The sequence below is a fragment of the Numenius arquata genome, chromosome 4 (genome assembly GCF_964106895.1).
Source record: "Numenius arquata chromosome 4, bNumArq3.hap1.1, whole genome shotgun sequence".
NCBI lineage: Eukaryota > Metazoa > Chordata > Aves > Charadriiformes > Scolopacidae > Numenius > Numenius arquata.
Genome location: NC_133579.1, coordinates 35891653 through 35915206, shown reverse-complemented (window position 1 = coordinate 35915206; position 23554 = coordinate 35891653).

Below are 23554 nucleotides of genomic sequence, written 5' to 3'. Positions count from 1 at the left end.
TACAAAATATCAAAGAATGAAAAGACATAAAATATACATTAACACAAAAATATCTTTTCAAGGAATTTATGCACAACTGTGAATTAATGGCAAATGAGGATCAAATAATTTTCTTGTGCAGAACCACAACTACCAAAGTGTAAAATGTGACTCATTGTGCAACATAAATAAAAAAACAATCAGATCAACAGTAGGTACTTTATATCTCCAAGTGAACAACTCCCAAGATCTCATCTTCAACCAAAATATCCTTTTCCAGCTTTGATTTATGGCAATTTATTGTTTCCTTTGAAATGTGGGGGGAAGATGTTTCTACAGTTTCTTAGGTTTACAATAGAGCTTCATCTCCTTGTATTCATTTTCAGTACAACAGAATAGAAAGCAGGCAACATTAATTTAGCTGTCAACATTTAGTGTTTAAGTGAATTTTTTCCTCCTAAAATTATAGTGATTAGAAATGTATCCCTGCCCTGTTTCTTTATTCTTCCCAGAAACATGCCTCCTGCATTTGACACAACTTTTACATTGTTGCCATGATGGAATCTGAAAAAATCATTTTTTGCAAGAAAAAAGTAGAAAAGGACTGATTCATATACTAGCTTCCAAATCTAACTACACACCGAGCAATCCACACATTCCTTCTGAAATTCTTGTTATCTACAGAAACAATGATGGCAGGACTCATCACAAATTCTCATTTTACAATGTCTCTCTGTCTTCTCTTTAGGACTCTATTCTCCTGGAAAAGTAAGCGTTACCTAGTCTTTTCTTCTTTATGTACTTTCTTATTTTTCCACATTTATTTGTTTCAGCTGGCACTTCCTCTATTTCATTGCTCCTACCTGCAGATACAATGTATCTAAAGAAACTTTTGGTTTAGAATGATCAAATTAGGAATATAATAGACCCTAGTGCACAAAAACATCAGAACAGAACTCTGCACTACTATGATTTAATGCAGCAGAAAAGCAGGTGCCTCACCCTTGTAACAGAAGTCCTTCTGCACTGAACATCTTTGATAAGGAACATTCATAAGCAACATACTGGCAGAGCTCAAGTTTTGCACAGGCATTAACAAATGAGGTAAAAAGAGAATAACTGCTGAGGAGCTCAGGAGGGCTCTCAGTCCGGTCTCAGGGCAGCCTTGCTCTAGGGACCATAGACCTCTTCCTCTTACACAGGAAATTCTGCGTTCACAGTTTCAAAAAAAAGGAAGGTCAGATTTAGCATAAGACCTGAATGCAACAGGTCTTGCTGGATAAACCTTCTGTGCTGAAATCACATACATTGGTGTAAAAATAGCTTTGTGCATTTGGCAGCCAGAAACCATGGGTGAGAATCACTAAGTGCACCTTAAGAGATATAACCAATTAAACGACAACCACCAGAACTTTAAAAGAACTTTCTTCTAGGAATTATCTCAGAAGTATTTTGCTAACTTTACTGTTCATTTAGTGCAAAGTAGACCCATACATATAATTTACATTAAACAGGAGAAATAAGCTTCTTACAAAGCAGATCAGAGACACTATGTACATATTTGCTATCTGCTACCCCAACCCCATGCAAGATATAAGAAATAAATGTGTTTCTTATATAATATTGCACCTTCTCAGCAAAAAGCATATGACTAAGCCTTGGGAGACAAAAAAACAATCCCTCCTTCAGGGCACCGCATTGCAGAGTTTCAAGCACAGAAGAAACAGCATAATGTGAAAAGCAAGTTCCTAAGAGGTAGCGCTATCTCAGAACCCAATACTGAATATTTGTGCACGCAGAAGTACAAATAGGAAAAAAGAAAGAACAGGGTAGTCATGAAATAGCATTCAGTGAAATAAAAAAAGTCACAGTGAATGACAGCAGCAGCAAAGGCGTGGGATATTCAAGACCAAGGCACTGAAAGAAATCCTTCCCATTTATAGCCAAATTTATATGAAGACAAAGTATTTAGGATTAGAGAAGGAAAAAGATCAAAAGGTTGAAATTATGTTTATTTAACTGGGTTTATGAAAGGGTATATTAAGAGGAGCTGCACAAACAAATTAAGTTTATGTAGTTTTGACATATGCAACAAAGGGTAATGAAAACCACAACTACCACTGGGAAACAACAGCGGGTAACCAGCTCCTGCAAGGGAGTGGTTCAGAAGAAGAGAAAATTATAAAGATCACTTGATAAAAAGATATTGGTAAGAGCAAAGCCCTAACGTGCTGTATCTTTTGATACTTCGGATTTCAGCCTTGTCATGGTTTACTATAATCAAAACACAGGTAACAACACGACACAGAAATGGAGAGCAAGCCTGAGGTTATTTTCACTTGAGACATAGGAGTTGCCATGTAAATTGCTCAGAACTATTTGGCCTCCAGAACTTACCTGGCCTCTTTTCACTCCAGGCTCCCGCCAGGTGTCTGGAAGTACCTGCTGGAGTCAAGGCTGCAAATACTTGGTAAATTCTTGTTTTCACATTGCTGTAATTACTTGAACTCTCTCATCCCATCATGGCGTCCCACATACACACACAGAGTATCACTCTCCAGGTGATATTTCACTTCCCTGAAAAAAATAAAAAATGTTTTGTAAGATAAAACCCCTTCAGCCCATCTCACCAGTTGCTGGGGGGTCAAGAGTACTGCTGAAGAGATCCCACTGTGTGCTAAATTCTACACTTAATCCCACCATTTCATACACTATGGTTTTATGAATACCACTGCGTTGCCCAGTAATAGTACAAACCATTACTGATAAAAGATCACACGCATTTCCAACTGCAGGTTGATTCAGTTCTGTTGGCAATTCCTAGCAATTTTAGCGATCTCAGACTAGATCACTCTACCTGTTAAGCGATTTTTTGCACAGCTTTACAGCAAACTCTTCCAATTTTTTGTTGCACACATATTTAGGCACAAATATTGGCATATTCATTTAGCTGTTTTGAAATACAAAATGCTAATTTTGAGTTTCATTCTTTGATTCTGTCATTTTTAAACTTATAACTGCTTAGCTTCCAGACTAAAAATTCAAAATTATTTTAGGCTGCATAGTATTATATATATCATTCAGTTGAAATAATACAATTCCATTAATAGAAGGACAACTGAATTTATTGAAAAATATGTAACAAATAATGCTGCCTCTAATACAGCTGATTTGGTACGAAATATTTTTAAATAATTTCATAGCTTTAAATGCATGTGCTGCAATTTTCTTTCATTTTGAATATTCTGTAGCTACAATCAAGGCTTAACAAAAGTTAGCACTGAACAAAAAATTTTGTATATCCTTGCAACATTTTTATAGACTGACAGTAATTTAAGGACTTGTAATTAGCTAAGTTTATGGTCTTGCTTTAATTTATGTTTTTTAATGCGATCAGTACAATCTTGGTCTGAGGTGTAAGACCTAAACTAAGACTTTGGAAAAGCCGCAGAAGGTAAATACAGGAAAAAAAAAAAAAAAAGATTAAAAAAAAGGTTTTCTATGTTCTTTTCACAAAAATCTAATTAGTGGTTTGCCTAAATCAAGATTCTCTATCCCAAAAAAATCCCATATATTCTCAGTGTGAATTTTGCTAATAGGAGACACAAAAGGCCAAGCTTGGTCTGATAAAAATTAGAAGCACAAAGCACAAATAAAAACTAAAAAAAAACCCCATGGCTACAAAGCTGTCATATAATATGTATGAGGGATAGCACTTTTAACCTACTAATGTTTATGATATTTTGAGTAGTTTAACAGCGTAACATCTCTTTTGCTTTTCCTGCTGTTGAACACAATGACATATAAATAGCAGGACTTATGACTGGGCCATGTTTATGCTGCCTTTAAATTTTTCATTCATCTTTCTGTTTCTGCATTTGGTATGTAATAAAAAATTCTACAATCATTCCAGGAGTTCAACATAACAATGCTTCAGTATTGCTATAGAAAACACTTTTATAAGCAGAGATCATGGAGATGTCTGCAACACTACAGTCTGTGTTATTGTACAGCCATTAATTATTAAAAATGCCCTGAACACTGTAGCCCTACTTAGATCTTCTGGGTATTTCATTAATGTTTTCAGTGGAAATAAGAGCAATTATCTTTATTACTTTAATGTCAGCATTTGCGACTGATATTTTCCAGTAAAAGATGCATCCTTTAGGCTTGCAGAAAGGAGACTAGAGACAGTAGGGGGAAAGGGAGATACAATGATATCTATTTATTGCATTCACTCCATTTGCCAAGATGGCAAATTTCTGATAGGAAAAGCAGCACTTGATGTGAAAATAAAAAAGAAACAAAAACTTAAAATCTAAGTGTTTTTTTCTGCTTCAAATATGATACAGGATTTAGCTACCAGCAGTATGAAATATGTTCTGTTTCAAGATCTCTGTTTCATATTTACATTGCACAGTATTATGAGATTTTAACTTTCCCCTTGGAAATTACTTCCTCTTTTAAAAATTAAATACAACTAAAACTTATTTTGTAGCACAATAGCTTCTGAGGATTAAAATTAATCCTGGAATTGCAGTAGAAGATGGAAACAGGCATGGAAGAACTATTATTGTTGATGATATAGTTTTACTGCTCAGGAGAACTGCAATAAACCACACTAGAAGTTCTAGAAGAGACTGCAGGATTTTTTTTCCTCTGGTTTTGTCTGACTCTTAAACAATTAGTTTGATTATTTTTTCCTTATCAGATTTCCTATAATTAGAGGCTATATGAGAAAGATCGTTAAATAGGAAATTATTTTTTCATCAGCCATATGGTCACCTCAGAGATTTAGGAATTTAGTTTAGGCCCCATCTGTGCCAGTAAGAGTTTACTGGCAATGTCAAGAACTCTATGCTGTACACAAGTGGACACGTAGCAGAGGAAACCTAAATCTGAGATGACATGATGCCACAGACAGTTTGTGTATAGATCCGATCTCACATGCTCAAATTCTGCCCTGGGTCATACACATAAAGTCTGACATATTATGCTAAAAAGGAAATTCATAACTTGATGTAAGGAGGGAACTTCTAATTCATATTAAAATTTACATCAATTTAAAACGGTCAGCAGACAAAAATTGCCTTTTGGATACCTATGGTTCCATGTCTTGGTATAAAGAAGTTAATTATATAGCACATTCTGCTGAAAAGAAGAATTGACTCTTTAATAGTCTTTGAGGTGGCAAAGTTGAAATCAGAACTCACCAATTTGCAGCATTTTGAGACTCTAATCATGAAAACTCTCATCTAAAATCAAGGCCCAGCTATGACAAACTGTAAGTTTCTAAATGAAGCCAAAAGGTTGGGTGATTACCTGAAATCACTAAAGGAGAAATTAACTCTGAAATGTTGGATTTCTATCTGAACCTGGCATTGAAGGAAGTGGTTAGCAGTAATCTTTGGAAATAAATGCTCATCAGCACCTTTGTTCTACTTGATCCGGTTTGCAAATAAGTATGGAGATTTTATATAAACCTGTTCCTTTTGGAAAATTCTCCAACTGTTCATGCTTTTCATTACAAGCTAGAAGAGAAACAGTTTTTGTGCTGCTCATGATTGCTCTCACTGATTCTGGGCTAGGCTGAAAATGAGAAGCAAAATCTAAGAAGTGAGATTTTGCCCTACCGGGGTCAATAGGAAAATAGGCTTTAGTTTATTCAAAGTAGTTCACAAATGTGCAAAAAGATATCTCTCTCTCTCTGGAAAAAAAAAAAAAAAAAAAAAGGAAAAACTTAAAATGTCTAGTTTGTCCTTTTTTTCCCCCTGAAACACTGGGAAATGTGTGCTTCCCCCACCACCAATTTCAGAAATTCAGGAAAGAACTGGTCAAATTACAAGTAAAGAATTTTTGTATAAAAATCAGCTTCTCTTTTTCATTCTTAAGTCTAAATGAAAGACTTATTGCACTTATTGAGTAACACTCCATGATGAAATGTGTCAGGCAAGATAGTAAGGGCAAGATTTTTTTTTTAAAGTGGCTGTAATTTCCAAGTGTACATTTTAGAGCACTGAATATGAGAAAGAGACCTTTTTTTAAATTTATTTTTTTAAGAAAGCACATGGTCTCAATTTCCATGCAGAGTTTATCAAATGGGTAATCAAATTTAGGGAGTAGAGTCACTATATTCATGTCACTAGTTAGTCACTATAGTGATTATATATATACTTGCAGTGTAGCAATAGCAATAGCAATAGTATAGTCACTACTAGTAGAACAGAGTTACTAATATTCATGTACTAAAGAACAGACTTGAATGTTTTCCACTTCCCTGGAAGACATACCTTGGCTGAAACAAATTGTGACCCTACCAAAACCAACTGGGTTGTTGTGATATAAATGAGTACAAACGTTAGAAATATCATAGTATAGGTTTAGTAAGAACTAGCTGTTTACAGAGTCAGATTTTTTTTCTGTCTCTCTGACAAAAAGATATTAAGGGGCAAAGGAAATATAAAGAAATGTCATGCTGTCTTTTCTTCAATCATAATGGCTCAATTACAACCTATGGTCCTAGGTGGAGCAAACAGGGCAGTGCTCTAGGCCAAGTCCCCTTCTCTAATTCCCTTTTAAGACTTCATCCAGCAATGGAGCACAACTAGAATCACTGCTGTCCCTAAAGCACAAGTGCAATATGTGTCTTGCAAAGGGATTAAGCCCTAGTTTTCTGCCATTCTATGACCACATGCAAATGGAAAATATGCTGCAGTGCTATACTCACAGAGGTGAACCCCTGAGAGTTCATACACAGAGTATGCATTTAAAGATTATTTCAGGAGGTTTATCATGGTCTCCTGCAATGTGAAGCCATAAGGTTTTGAGTTTTAGATGTGGCTGACCACAGATTGACTTTTACATGATCTACTTGTCATCACATATCACACTTAAGAAAAAATAAATAAAGTCAGAAGTAGGCTTCTATTTTCTTTTCAAATTTTTAAAAACAAAAATATATTCATGCTATGTGCATACTGACAGCTGAACCATCAACAGTCAAGAAACAGTAAACAAAGAAAAAGCAGAATATCTGAAAACAATTTTGGACCAGCTCTAGGGCTGCCATAATTTAAATGTACTGTCACAATGGGTAGGGGAACCTTGCTTCAAAAAGCAAACAGACAAACCAAAATCAAACAGACAAACAAAAAGCAAACAAACAAACAAAAACAAAACAAAACAAAACTAAACCAAAAACAAGCTGCAAATTGACCACTGGAGAAACTCATAGTGCTTTTTAGGTGAAAGTTCAGAAGTGCTCCTCTGAACTGGGCTGACCTGGGAGCTGACTTTATTGCTCATGTGTACGAACTATTGCTCTGGTGAAAGGCTCCTGTAGTTACATATTGTTAATTCAATTAGACAGACACAGTGCTTCGGGATAAAGAGAGATAAAGCTACACCTCACGTCGGGAAGAGCAATGTGCAAAAACTTGCATCTTCTTCCATTCATGAAAAAAGCAGCATACCTGAAGAGGGAGAAGTCCTTTGTCTCCATCTCCTTTGGGAATTACAATAAGGACATCATCAGACTTTCTGACATCCCAACAACCCTAGAAGGTATGTTTTAACAATGCAGCTTACAATAGTCTGTTGCTCACCCTTTCCCGACCACTTCATGATTGCATCTCCCATGGCCCTCACAAAAGTCTCTAACCTAAGCCATAGGAGTCCAACAAATTATTGTGATTCCATGATCACAAACTATCTCACATACTCTCTTCAGGATTATCTTGCTACAGAGTAGTAGCAGCTGTTTACATTGAAAATAAATATATGCAAGAGAGCTCGTATGACCTAACATCCATCTGAATGTTTTGCATCTAGTCTGAGTGGTCTACACTCCCTCACTAGGCAATGGTAGATTTATCTCTGGTACCTTTCACCGTTTCTTGAAACAAATCACACTCTATCTCTTGATTACAAAAGGAGCTTAATGAACTTAAATTTGACACAAGACTTTAAAATGTGTTAGGTAAGTCGCACCCATGCACAGTACAGTTTTCTTACTCAAATTCTGGATCTTGTTCAGTTTCCCAAAGCTGTTACACAGTAGATTTGGTATCCTGAGCATGATGCTCCAGGGCTTCTATGTCAAACACTTTGAGAAGAGAAGAAAGAACAGAAGTACTTCCTTCATTCACGCCATATATACAAATAAAGACAAGTGGAGATGATCTTATCATTCTAACAAGTGAAAACAAACCTCAACTATGCTAGAGCAACTGAAAAACACAATCTTTCCTTTTAATATAGCAATATGCTTTAGGCCAGTTTTTGAGGGCAAGTTGAAGCTTTTGAGACTGTTCTCAGTGACGAAAAGTTTTCAAGATCTTGGGCTCCACTGAGCTAGGTGCTGGACAGATGCTGCCTACTCCAGATTTCAGAAAAGGGAACATAGAATCTAGCCTGAAACAAGATGTAGTTGTGCTACAATTGTGTTTTGCCAGTTTTCACCAAACAGATTAAAAACAAAAACTTTTTTTTTAATCCTTTTTGGATGCTATAGTTGTTTTAAACCTCTCTTGTTTTAATGCTCTTTCATGTTGAAGAATATGAGGACTGTAAATTTATTTAATATGTAAATACACTGTAAATTTACTATTTACTAATTTAAAATTACTATTCAATTACAATTAAAAAGAAATAAAAAGAAAGATGTCAAATTTAGGGCAAAAGACATTTTAATGAGCTCTTAGCAATTAATCATGAATGAGTATTCATCCTTAAACTGAAAGGAGGAAGACAGGTAGATGGAACTATGTCACCCATGGATTCAACAGCAATTGTCACACTGTTTTCCTTTCCCCTTTATTTGCCTAAAAGTTTACACTAGAAAGAAAAAATATTTGTAATAAGCAGACCATAAAATTTACCTTCTTTTAATGACCATCAAAACTGCACAATGAAAAGCAATCAATCACATACAAATATATTCAGGAGCAATGGAATGCTACTAAATGCTGTATTTCAGTGCACCAGGTGGTAACAAATACAGTGTTGCAGTAAGGGTGGCTTTTGGTAACAGCAAGGTTACCAAGAACTTTTAAGCTTTCTGTCCACAGTCCTTAGATCTGAGGAGCAAATAAACTAGACTAACCTTGACTCCTATTGCTTTAATGTATCACTTTCTACTAATTGAATTAACAACAGTAAGTTTATCTTCTCAGCTTTGTTTCCATTTAAAGTGATAAGGCCTAAGTCCCTCATAGTTTTGAAAAATTCATTACCTTCAGCCTCAGACATCCAGAAAGTCTTGCACAGAGCTCCAGTGATAAAAAGCTTGAAAAACCCGAACCTTCCTGAGTGAGATATTTCCAAGCAAAACTGAGAAATGACAGGCCTAGAAATTATATGTAAAGGCAGATCTTCAAGCAATGGTCAGCTAAGTAAGGGTTGGATAGCTGAGTGTTGGGCCTGCATCCTTCTTTATGCACAAAAGTCAAGGAAGAAATACAATTTCATAAAACAAGAAGCTGGTCATCACACCACTTTAGAAGGGATTTCTGGGAAAACAATTTCCCTTTTCTTTGGGACTGCTCTCAGGCTTTTTCATTTCATTATGAATTCTTACCAAATACAGGTGTGAATTCCTACTGGGAAAGCAAACTACTCATCCAGAGCACCTCAGGATGCACGCCAAAGCAAATGCATAAGAAAATACAACTGATGGAGCACAGGCTCTTTGCACATCACAGTAGGTTTTATTTCATCACTGATGCTCCACTTAATTCACCTTACTATGGGGCAGCGGGGAGGGGAGAAAAATGAGCTCTCTGTCATGGTTACAGGGCTAGCAGCGTCCCTTTTCCCTTCCTTACTTCTTTGAATACACTTGCCCTCTCCAAGGATATAATTCTCTAATCTATCCACTTTGGATGGACCACTGCACAGCATGTGCTTGTCTCCCTCCTCTGCCTGCACTCTGACCTGCCTGGACACAACCAAGTCAGACGCAGAAGCTGGACAGCCACTAGCAGAGCACTGAGCCTCAGTTGATAAGCCCCACTGAGAGACCAACGGCTGCTGGCTTGTGTCCACACAGACAGATACTTCAGCTCCGCCTCAGTCTGCAATATCCTGTGCATCAGCTGCTCTTGTACAATCTGTTAAACTGATATCAGCACATATGAAATCTCTGTTCAGAAATCCATGATCAGCAGTAAATACACCAGATAAACCACCTTATTATTTAACAATGCCTTGACATACGAAGAAAAAAATTTATAGAAAAGATTTGAAAGCAAGAGCATACATTCAACTCTACTGTAATTCAAGCCTTTCTATTCTTACTGTGACCAGTAGAGCAAGCTGCTCAGGGTGCCTTGGACCTGGTTCCTCCGCAAACATTCTCCCATCATAAACTACTGCAGCCTCACAGGTCATCTGCTCTCAAAGTGTAAGATCTACCCTCAGAAATAAGTCTCTGCCTGGGCTAGAGCAGAGCTAGCAGTTCAGTCAGCTCTTTAGTGTTGTTGAAGAGCAGCCCAGATTGAACAACTGTTTCCCTCAAAGCAAAACAGTTGTTCCCTCAGTCGACGTCTTTGCTAATGCCAGTAGACAGGGGCAAGGTAAAGATTAAAACACCTTCCTGAGCTGTCAGCAGGCAATCTGACTGACAGGAGATATGGCCATCCTACCCTCCCTTTCATTTTGTTCTTCCTGACAAACTTTTGCATTGGAAGGAAAGAGTGTTTGTACACACTGACTGAACCACGCAGAGCAGCCGCTCTGCCCAGCTCTGTCCCAGCACCGCGTGGAGCTAAAAGCTGGGACTGCCTCATTTCTCAGCAGCAGTTCCTTCCTTCCCCAACCCTTACACAATTAGTGTTTAGGTGAGTTGATACCTAAAACACGGCTCTGAGAGTCCACCTGTCAATAGCATGATTGACGCTAGCAACAGGAATGGATTTTGGTAAGAGAATTCTCCTGATGTACGTTATAACTAACTTCATAAGTAAATTCCATTTATGAATCTGAGCTCTTAACTGATCAGTTTTGTTCAAATACTCCGGTGCTCCTGAGGAGCCAGATCTGGTCTGCTGGCTTCAGCCACCATTCAAACTGACAGCAAGGTGTCGTATAACAACAAGAAAGTCAGAACAAGCTCACCAAGGTGACGCTGTAAGCACTTCAGCTAAACACCAAAGAGATCATCTCATATCTTAAATTAAGACTGAAGTTCCATATCCATCAAATTTCACCAGGTGCTGCTTCAGGAAGGAGATTTTACTTTGGTAGGGGGAAAGGAGGAGGGGGAATGCCTGCAACTTGCCAAGTCTTCTACTGGTCTAAAAAGCTTTAAGAAAAAGGCGAGATGTATTAAAACACAACAGAAAAGATATGCTAGTGTGTTATTGCCTATGATCAGCCCACTGTGCATTGCTGATCCAGCTCAATGTTTGAAGCCAACAGCAATGTGCTTTGCCCATTACTGAGGTCCCGGACAGGACGACTCGGTAGGGGTGGGGTTATCACAGAATAATCACACCCTTGGGTATTGGGTACACAACCACATCTCAAATCTTGTAACACCCCAGAGGTGTGATTATCTGCTGTCATGCTTTAATTCTTAATTAAAACAAGAGCTGCAGCTCAGATAAGATCTATGAGAGGATTATGGTCATTCTTGGTTAGACAAGGGGGAACGTGTATCTTTGGAATTAAAATTCAGGTGCTTGGGTGAACTCTGCAATGCTGAGCTGTGCTTGAATCCAGCTCGTCTTAGTTTTCCCTTTGATATGATTTAACCAGGAGGCAGCACACACAAAAAGCTGCAATCCCCAGGAACCAAACACTGAATAACCCACTAAGCTGCACAGAGCTGCCATCATTCAAACATTTTCACACTTTAATCACTTCTCAGAATTTTGACTTAAATAAAACTGTAAACTTTAAGTGTGCTTCTAATGATGCTAAAAGACCAATTATTGTTACTAAACATTAGTACAAGCCACCGCAACCATAAAAACACTGCAGGAATGTCTTGATGAAATGTGTACTAAACTACACAACTTGCAAATATAAAGATGGATATATGGCCCAAGGAAAAATGAACATAAAGCACTTTCGTGATTTTTTTAGAAACTTAATTTTATTTTTAACAAATATTAACCCAACTTAAGGTCTCTTTTAAAGGTTACATTTGCATTTACAAAGAACTTTCAAGCAATTTAACTACAATGAATTTTAACAAGGCAGCTTCCTGTCCTCACAGCTTACCTATTTTTAAATTTTATGAGACTCTTCTGGCAGAGTTTTGTAGCCGTTAAGATGAAAGCCTGGATGCATGCATACTTTAAAAGTGGAGGAGGAGGAAAAAGAAGAATAAAAAGAAGAAAGGAAAATAATCAATTTGGTATCAAATTTATTCCAAAGCCGAAAAGTGCATTTTTTTTTCTGATTGTGAAAGAAGACATGCAGGGAGGTCAAAGGTCAAGCAAAGAGGAGACAGTATTGTGTAGGAACTGTCACGCATCACCACCTATTTTGACATGCACAGGGCCGTTTGTTGTCTGTCGAACATGCAAATTAAGTGCCTGCTGTCATAGCTAGCCGATATCTGAAAGTGGAAAATGAGACCACCTGTAACCAGTGAATGGAGTGATGGACAAGCATTCAGAGCTCGTCATTTCCAACGCCATTCACACCACCTCCGAATTGCATATGACATGTAAAAATCTTTTCTTAATATTCACAACCGGGAAGTTTGGGGAATTATGGAGGCTTCAACTGCTGCATCTAATGGGTTCTCCAAGCAGACAGCTGTGACTGTGAGCTGGCTTGATAATTAGGTGTCCAGGAAGATTTTATGCTATGAATCAGTTAAAAGGGGGAAAAGAAAAAGAAAATAATGGCAAGCAAAACTCGCTGGAATGGAAATCATATTAACCCTTCCATGTCTTCCTCGGCACTTGGCTTTTACAATTCCTGTGAAGCAAGATTTTCAGAAATCAGACACATAATAATTTGTCTTCTGTCTCTGAGCAGCACTGTCTTCCTACTCAGAAAATTGCACTCCAACCTTGTTTGATGCTTTGTTTTCCTGAAGAGAACTTAGAAGCATTAAATCTAAATATGCCAATCCCTCTTCTATTTGAAAGCAAAGGCAAGGCTTTATTTGAATTTCTAGTTAATATGGTGCATAAGATTTTAAGGAACAGATTCATTGTACTAAAGTCATGTTCTGTCATGTGCCTGTACATATGAAAATCAAATAGTTTAGCTAGCTCTTCTGTAATCCTTTGCATGTTATCCCTATTTTTGTATGCATATCTGTCTTTGTGCATTGGATACCACAAATACTGCAGGCAGTATAATGCCAAGAAAAAATGTGATCTTCCTGATTTTTACTTCTGCTTGATAAATAAAGCTGTTCTAAAACACTTAGGATAAGACAGGAGAGTTCAGATGTGCCCAGTTGCTCAACAAGCTCACAAAACCTGTTATTTTATTCAGGGCCTAACTAATTAATGCCAGTGCTCATTCCTAAATAAAAAATAGAGCTCTTCAGTTTGCAACTTCTGTGCTGTGTTCTGAAAGCCATCCTGGCTGGGTTTCTTTTCAAATATAAAGATGACATGGATATGTACGGCAGTCTGTCAACATTCAGGAAGGTTATTCAACCCACTGAGGATGAATCAGAATTCAGCCGTGGAATACTGTCCACCAATGCCTCCAAGCATAACTAGAGAGTTTTGGGAGCCCATCTCAAGTCCTGCTAAGCAAAGATTGCAGTCCTGCTACAGACTACCAAGGAGTGAAGCCAGGCTCTCAGAATCAGAAGCAGGTGAGTTACTAGTACAATAAACAAGCTTCTCTGAGTCATGCAATAGAAAAAGCAGAATTTAAATTTGGTTTATTTTTTTTAAAGCATTACACTTTTTTATTTACATTTTATTACATTTACATTTCATTTACATTATTACATTTTTCCAAGCTGTTCCACCGTTGCCCACCACCTGCATTCACTGCTGTTCTGATTAAAGTCTCCAGCGATTCTCTCTTCCCTCCTGTGGTAGGGAGAGTTTAGAGAAGCTGAAACAGGATTCACTGACCTCTCTGAGTGTGGCTAGGAGGGGAAATCAGAAAAGGAAGGAATGAAAAGAACTACTGAATAGACACCCAAGGGAAAAGGAGCTGAAGAGACACCAGAGAAAGAAAGATCCTACCTGCACATGTTCAAAAACCATCCCTATCCCATCTTCTCAAACAACATGGCTACCCTGTCTCTTCCTCTGTGTTCTTGTCCTATTTATTTTAGACCTGCAAGTTTTCTTCAGAGCACTACTTCTCTGAAGTTTCCATATGATCTATAGAGAAAAAAGGGGATAAGCATCTCAAAGATTCCCATTTCCCAGCCACAAGCCAGCAAACCCTGTTTGATGGTTTACATATCTAAGACTGCTGGGAAACAAAGTACAAGAGCCTGAATTAGATACCACTCAGCCAGTTCTACACTGCCAGGCACAGCTGAGAAGTGTGCAAAAGCATACTTAAACACAACCCTGAAATACTATCACTCTGTTTCCTCGTTTCTCCCAAACACGTTAGTTTGCTGCTGAGCAGACAGAAGTGGAAAAGGCAAAAAAATTGGCAAGCTCTCTGTTTTATCTGTTTGCACCCACTCCAGAGAATAACCTTTTTTCTCTGTGCCTGAAATCAAGATCCACTGAGGACTTAAAGACAGGCAGCATGAGGGTGGCATCTAACTAATCATATTCTAATCTACACACAATAGAAAATCTAAAACACCAACAGTTAAAACCATCTACTGTGTGCATTTCCACAGAACAAAGTGCTTGGCAACAGAGTCAGATTAAAGATTTCTTCCTCAAAACACCTTCCAATTGCTATTCATGTGCAACACACTCACATGCCCCAGCAGTGCCTTGGCAACTGCCAGCCTGTCAGTGTGACCAGGGTTGAAAATACCCCTCGTCTTTGAGCATATTTCAGCCTTTTATATTTTTTAACTCCCTATAAAATGGAAGAAGAGGAAGCATAAGGCTCACCGACTGGCTTATGATATGTGCCTGAGCCAGCTCACTGCCTGCAACATCTGTGCTGGCACAAGCAGGAAGGCAGCACGCTGCCATGCAAAACCAAAAACCTGCAGCTTCCAGTAGGACTTAAACTGGCATTGTGGCTGAAGGACTACATAGCATGGATCTACAACCAAGTCCACACTGTTCATCTGCCTATTAGGGATCTGGGTGGGAGTTCAAGAAGTTGGGCTCCGCTTCTCAGTATGGCCCTAGGCGGTCAGTTCACCTCCAGCAGCATGGGTATACAAGGCCGTAATGTCATGACTGCTTTTAAGGGATACCATAGTCATTAATAACAACAATTCTTTCTATATGCATTTTACTTTGTTGCTACTATACAAATTAAAGCAAGCTTTGTTTTCTACATGAGCTATTAAAATAAGACTCTACAACCTTCAACCTCTGAAAATGTACTTCTCAATATGGCTTGCTCCAAGTTTCAAATAAGACCTAATAATTTTCAGGAGTCAAAAATAGGCTGTCGGGTAGCACGAGGTTGTTATCTCCATTAAACAAGAAGTTAGAAAGAAACCAAGGTCTGTCAGAAAGTTCTCATAGGAGTAAGAGGGGAGAAACGGCCATCACGTGGCTTCAAGTTAAACCGACGAGGGACTTGAGCATCACAGTTGAGCAACATCTCTGTGAGACTACCAAGTCTCATTCACACTGGACTTTTAAGCCAACCAACACATTTCCTAAAATTTAATTTCACTGGAAATGTTTCAAACAGGTCACAAGCTGGCATCAAATGCTTTCCCAGCACAGGTCTGAGTAGCAGGGACACAGGCGAGGGTTTTTTAAGAGAATTCTGTTTGCTAACACGTTGCAATACCAGGAACCCAAAAATATCATATTTGAAATGTCTGCCTGCAGTACTTCAGCCCACATGTTGCCACTCTTTCCTTGCAGTAAGCAACATGCCATGCAGAATACCTGATTTGCCTGTCAATATGCGTAACAACGGCAGAGTATTTGTGGAAGAAAGACCTCGTGAATGTAAGTCCTACTTCTCACTGTGTAGTCACACTCCTGTGTGTGACTATGTAGTCCATGGGGCAAAGTGTCATACGGCCAGCTGTGTCTGACTTAGACATACCCAGGTCAATATAAGCCACCAAATACTCATCACTTCCGAAAATTCATCTACTACTTGCATGCCTTCAATAAATAGAAAAGGACACAGAAGTTCTCTTTATTCTGGAGAGATGTACAATATAGGTTGGGCAGACAAATAAGGCCCTTCACTTTTGTATGATGTTTTTATAGAAATCTGCTTAATCTGTCACTGAGAAGCAGCGTGACTGAAAAAGACACAGTAGATGAAAAACTGAACTTTACTGAACCTTAAATAAGGTAGAACTTTTCAACCTTAAATAAAGCAAGCCAACTGTTCTTTCTAAATGAGTGTAATTTACCCAAATACAAGACCTTTTTACCATTCAAACACAAGTCCATTTAACCCTAAAACCAAAACTGTGTGACTTAGAAGTGTTGTAGACACACTGAATTTTCCCTCTTCATAAGACAAATTTTCACACTAATTAAGAAAATAAAATAATAAAAAATCTCAAGAATTTTTATTTATATGTTACATCACCTATATATAATATTATCATTAATATGTATTTAACCATTACCTGTATTATTAAAAATTACCTGTACAGGAAAAATACTTTTCTTGCTTTGGTACACACAATAATTAAAATATTCGGTTAGTCTTAACATTTAAAAGCAGCACGAGAAAATTTTATCCCTGTATTTATATGCACACGGTACTTCATTTTCTGATTATATTCTTCAGTTTCCAAGTTAATATACTGAAGCTTTCTACCAAAAGAATTTCCAACAATAGATTGTGCCAGTAATAAGGAAAAAGAAAAGTACAAACATGCTTTTCCACTCACTTTCTAGATAAGCTTAATTTCCCCTATCATTTTTTAATTGATGGTTTTATAAGTATTTTTCAATGTGACTTTATCTAGCTCTTTTAGAAATACTGTCTTACCACTACAGATTTCTGAAATATATACAAAACCAAGTGAGAAAAAAAACACAGCATGACTATAATATGCGCTACTGGAGGAAGTAAACTGCAACAAATTAAACAGCATACAACAAAAAAAGTGAGCACTGCACATTGTGATGAAGTCCTCAAACTGGAGTTTTATGATGGCAGCTTAAAGTTTCTTACATGCCCTTGTGTTGCGGCGCTGAATGAGCCAGGGACAGCTGCACCAATTCTACACAATTAGTCAAGGTCAGACAGTGGAAAGGGAGGACACTCACTATTTGTCAAGAGAACAATGGCAGGAGGCTCAGCCTTTCTCTGCCAGGAATGACTGTTCCCTACATGCATTCAATCAGTGGTGAAATTATGCCTGGCCCTTTTTTTGTATAGTAAAGAGGGGCAACCTTTCCAGACAATCGAAGTGTAAGAACTAACAAGGCAGAGCAACAGCACAAAACCAAGCTTGTTTTAAGTACTGAAAGCATATGTTCTTGACACAAATTAATGTTTTGACACTTGCAGAGACGAAGGTAATAATTTCTACAAGCTTCGAGTAAAAACACTAAACCCACTTAAAACTGTTCCTTCATTACCAATTATTGGCATTGCAGATTTAAAAAAAAAAATCCTGACAAGTTATTGGCAATTATTTTGATTACTCTGAGGGGTTTTGGAGTTTTGTGTTGTTTTCTTTTTTAAAAAACATGTATTTTTCATAAACCTAGAAACATATTCAGAAAGAAAAGAGTTAAATTTTGGGCAAAGGCATTTCCTTCAACATAGGCAGGCAACCAGTGATGGAAAACATGAAAAGCAATCCAAAGTATCAGTCATTAGCAGGAGGGGAAAAAAAAAAAAAAGAAAAACAAAACATTTTTAACAGTGAGTGTTTAATTATGTGCACTTGGAGCTGTATTTTGAGTTTCTTTATGACACAGCACAAATACAGAAAAGGCAGAAAAGTAGTCATAAATAATGGATGTGAAGTAGTAGTTTTGATATAGAATTCTCACGGTGCTGCACTGGAATAAATGGGTTTAATTGTGTAAATTCTGTCACTTGAATGAACAAGTGTGGGGTTGTAGAATGTGCTTAAATTATTACGTGGAGACTATACTGAGACCACCTTTTTAAAAAGCGCACTAAAAATTTAGATATATTAAAATTATTCATATTCACTGCAAACAGTATTTAAGCAAATTTATGACAGTTCTGAATGGGAACATACTTTTAAGTGTTTTATCATATTTGCATTCATCAAAGGCAAATAATTTTTAGATACTTAAGGCGGGAATTCTTACAATTAAGGAGTTTGAAAGCATTACTCTAAGTATGTGTAATTAAAAACATCAAAGGGCAAATATTCTAGACACGACCTGAAAACTAGATCGCATTAACTTTGGAAGAAAGGAATTTCTCCTTCAGGTAGTTTTTCCAGCTACTAAGGCTGCACAAGCCACACCTGTAGTTGCACACTGCCATGTAAGGCCAGCCCTAACCATATCTACCTCCTTCTCTGTTGCTGTCCTGCAGACACATCAGGATGTTTGAAAATTATTTTTTTTTAAATGCTCACCATCTGTTTGGTGGTTTTTCCCTCCAAAAATCTTTCCCCTTTGACCTGAAGCTGCATCGGCCTTACAGTTAAGGAGCCATCTGCCCCAGCAGAAAAACTCATTCTGGAAAGGTGCAATAAGGGGAGGAAATGGGAGTGATTTTACCTTGATTTAACTTCACACCCAAAATATCCCACATTCATGATAAACCTCTAATGAATTATATCTGAAAAACAGGTTTTTAATATCTTAACTTTAGGACATCCATTTTCACCTGGAGCAATTTAGAGAAATCTTTAAACTAGCACAAATTTTCTTCTTTGTATATCTAATAAAGACTGAGATTTGACTGTATGAACTGTGCTTGTTAATTGAGACAAGAAACTGCTGCACTACCTTCTAATTCTAAATCCTTAAAGGAACTTTGTTATGTTATTGTTTACAAAGCAAGGCATCCTTGACTGGTTTCTTTATCATATTTCCAATGTCAACTGAATAAATTAGAACAGGAAAACGTCAGAGTACAATGTACCTTTTCAAGCCATTTGGTTTAGTGAAGCAGGATAGATTCAGGCAAAATTACTTCTTTTCCAGTCTGGTGGCTTTGCAGGAAGTTAGTGCATTTTTCTTCATGTTTAGCAGTCCGTTCCCATCCTCTCTTTCTCTAGAAAGAAGCCCTGTGAGGTAAATGAAGTTTGCAAATGGAAGTAACCACTGAGGCCATTTTCAAGCTGCTTGCCATACACCTTCTGTATTGACAGGTACAGTTACTGCTTCCTGTGATGAGAATTTAAACCTAAATTTTGCTCATTCTATTCTTCCTCTCCCCCAGCCCAAAGCAGAAGCTTTGCACCGTCCTCCCCTCACTAGCTCTTATCTATTTGCTAGAAGGTGAAGACAGGCCCCATGTTTGAAAACAGTGCTGATCAACAGAAAACAGTCAATCTCGTCTAAGACTGAACAAGGAAATTTATTAGAAAAAGGAAGACAGAATTTCTTAAGCTATTCCAGTCTTTTCACTAAATCTATCATAAATCAAACAGACCAAAAACCCCACTTGGGAATTACTGGATCTGAGAAAGAACTTATTCAAATGAATTCATCTGCTAAAGGCAACTGTTATTTAACTGCATATTTTGAATTTTTCAGCAGGAAAAACTAGATATTTCTATTCCATACTGACTTTTCACACATTTGGAAGGCTGAATTTTGAAGCCTCAGAGCACATTAGGAAATAATATTTTGTGGCATTATTGAGAAGGTTTTTTCCCGACTGTGTCTACTGCCATATCTAGTATCAGTACCTGACTGGTTTGCAAATTTTTGCACACAGTCCAAAAATGGAGAAGTATTGCTTGAAACTTTTATCAAGTATAAACTATGCAAGTGATAGCATTTTACATAAAAGTTTTACCCATGGGGAAAAAAAGAATAAAACCTATATTAATGTTGAATATCTAGTAACTTACAAGCTATTTTTACAACATTCATTTAAAGTCACTATGTCACCTTATCTCAAAACACCATTAAAATCCAAATAGAAATGTTTCAAATTGGAGCAAAATCTTTTAATATTATTCTTCCTGAACACCATGGGCTGCAGAATGTTCCAAGTATATCTATTCAAATATGCATGTTCTTCATAATGAGTAGATAAACGTTTTTACATGATTGCAAAATATGTCTAAAATGCTTTCATTCATTAGCATAGTGTTATGGTAGCCATATTCTGCTTGAAGCTAGGTCTAGGTTTGATGGATGTATAGTTTTCTCATATAGTAAATAAGAACATACACCAGCTTCAGGTAGTTTATAAAACAAAAGTCACCAATGGTGAATTAAATGCTATAAACAACATTCAGAACAGTAACCAACCTGTCATTTTGATATTACTTTTATGCATTTGACAGGGAGTGTTGCCGTCTAAAGAGGTTAATAGAGTCACAACTTATGCATCACCGAAGTTGAACTGATCTACACAGACTGTCAAGAAAAGGGCAGATGGACAGCTAAATTAGAAAACACCGAAATAACTTCCTCACTGCTGTAACAAGGAGGAAAAAGAGGAAAAACTAGGACTCAGAGTCATTAATTCCTTTCCAATATCACTCATAGTGTACTAACTTAGGTCCCTATCAAACCTGAGATCCTGAAACATGGGGAAGTCAACTATAAGGAGATGGATTACAGCAAATCATAAACAGATGCACAGTTATACTCCAGCGAAAATTATAAAGGGATGCACAGTTATATTCCAAGCACACTGTTAACTCTTAATGCACATTTCTATGAACCATAAATATCACTGATTGCTGAATTTATTCATTCTAAATGCTATACTGAACTGAAAACCTCTGAAATAAAGTTGTTTGAAAGAGGGCAAATTGATCCAGTACCAAGGCATTATGGACACATCAAATAAACTGCCTTCATTTAAACCTAAGAAATCTATTTCTAGTTTAACAATATTCATTACTAAGAGAAAGCACTTGTGCAAGCAAAATGCAGTTCACACAAAATTTACATTGTAAAACAAATTATCACTGGAAGAATTAGTGTTCTTTAAAGAGGAAAACCACAGCTGAACTAGAATTGAAATAAAAACCTTTTTCGGGCTTTCTTAAATTAAAGGAATCGTGATGACAAGTGTGCGCCTGTGGAACGCAGAAATTGAAATCTAAATATTCTCTGAAATTTGATCTGAATCAAGATCAGAAATTCTACTGTGAACTATCCCAAATAAAGATAGACAGAATCATACTGTAAAGCTGAAAACAAACTCTTACTTTCATAATACAATTCATGAGCATGTATTACTGGAAATTAGCAGGAATTTCTGCTACTATAAATCCTATGTTTTGCAGAAACACACTTTGAATGATTTCACTCTTATCTGTTAGGTGCCTGGAATACTTGCAGGAAAAGAAGAACATAAAAGTAGGAGCATCCTTCAAAGCATCTAATTTAAAATTCAATAGTTAAAAAAAAAAATTTAATTCTGCATTTACTAGTTATTACCTCTAACACCTGCTAAAACCAATGACTATGATAAGACCTCAAGTTCTGGATATTTGATAAAGGGCCTTGACTTTCAGAGGACAAGTGCTCACCACTTTCTGAATCATTAAGTAGAAAATTAAGGGCTGTGTTCCTCCATCCTGGCAGAAGCACACCATATGATTTAGGTGATGAGTCACTGAGCTGGAATTTCGATGATCAAATATTCACAATGAGATCCTTGAGAATGAGCTACAGACCAAGACCAAGAATTATTCACAGAAGTTATCGGGTGAATAGTTTTGAATAATGAGCTCATATAAGAGTCTTTGCTTATACAGTCTGTGAAGAAAAAAAATATCAATTGTGGAATAAATTGTTAATTTTAGATTATATATCTGGCTCTAAAACATATTTACTACATTACAGTGAAGTGTAAGCCTGACTGTAAACTGCCTGCCCTTTATATTTTCTAAGTCCGAAGTTTTCACGATAGCCACACACTGCAAGAATAAATGTCTGAATTGAAGTGACGGTGAGAGTTTGTTGTGAAACATGAAATACATTGCTTCTTTGATCAAAGGTCAAACCTAGAATAGTGATGTAAACACACATGGGCTGGGCATAGGTGAGATGTCTTTCATAAATCCAGCAGAAGTGAAAGCTGTCACTAGTTTCTTTTTATGAGCTTGTTTGATGACAGTGGCCTGAGGTACCAATTAAAGGGAGTTACTTTATGACATTATTAGTGCAAAGTGTGTTCAAAGGTGAGCCTATTTGTCATGCCTGATTAGTACCAAGTATGGGAAAAAATTAAAATGGTAACAAACCAAGGAAAACCTGTTTTTAAAAAGATCCAGTGAAATTGATTTGACTTTCACTTGCTCAACTACAAACACTAGTTCCTTCCAGCTCTGTTTGTTTTTTTGTTTTGTTTTGTTTTTAATTAATGATTCAGAATAAAATTTCTTACCATCCCACTGGTACCATGACAGCTATTAATACTATAGTGCAGATAATTTTACTGAGTATTTGGGTGGGAGGTTTTGATTTACTGGACTCTCTAATCATCCTGTAATTTTACCCTTTGATTCTCTCTATTCTAAGCCACTGATTCTCCTACCATATCATGACTGAAAAAAAAGAGCATGTAAATCAAAATCTTCAAGCACATTTAAAACCAAATCTCAAAATGCCCTAGGAAATCTCCAAGACTCTTGCAAACTTTTCTGGAGACAGGGTCTAAACCAACAGTTTTCATCACAAAGTCAGGAAACCTAATGAAACTTTGACTAGATGTCCTGCAAGGGTAACCTTTTCCCAGAGTATAATAGTCAGTGGGGTTTTCCCATTTTCCCATTTCCTTACCTAAAGAAAAGATGTTTTGTTGACAACTCCCCAAAATTCCTGATTTCAAAATCTGAGATTGATCAAAAGTCAGTTATTTCAAGAGTCTTCCATTTTATTAACAATCCATACAGCTTTCTTCTCTTTTTAGTGTGGAATCAAAGCAAAAAGTTACAACCAAATTCAATTATATTTCAAAAAGCTCAAGCGGACAGGATGCATCTGTTGATTTAAATACTAACCCTCAATTATTTATTCTTAAGTATAACCCAAGAAAAATTGTTTTAAATTTTCCAGCATTTACCCCAAAGATCTCTTACAATGATATGGAATCAGAGAATCATAGAATTGTTTGGGTTATCATTATCTAGAACTTAAAGCTAACTCCTCTTGCCCTCTGTCCTAAATAGGAATGAACAGAAGCCAAAAAAAACAGCATCAAACCTGCATAGCTATCTCTTTCCTTCCACAATATTAAACCCCAACTTTTCATTTCATTACAAATCCTAAATATGAGTCTACCTTAAAGAATTCTGTAAGGTGAATGGCATTTCTTTGACAGTAACACCGTACCTGAAAAAAAGGTACTTGAACCTAGTTCAACATTAAAGCAGTGG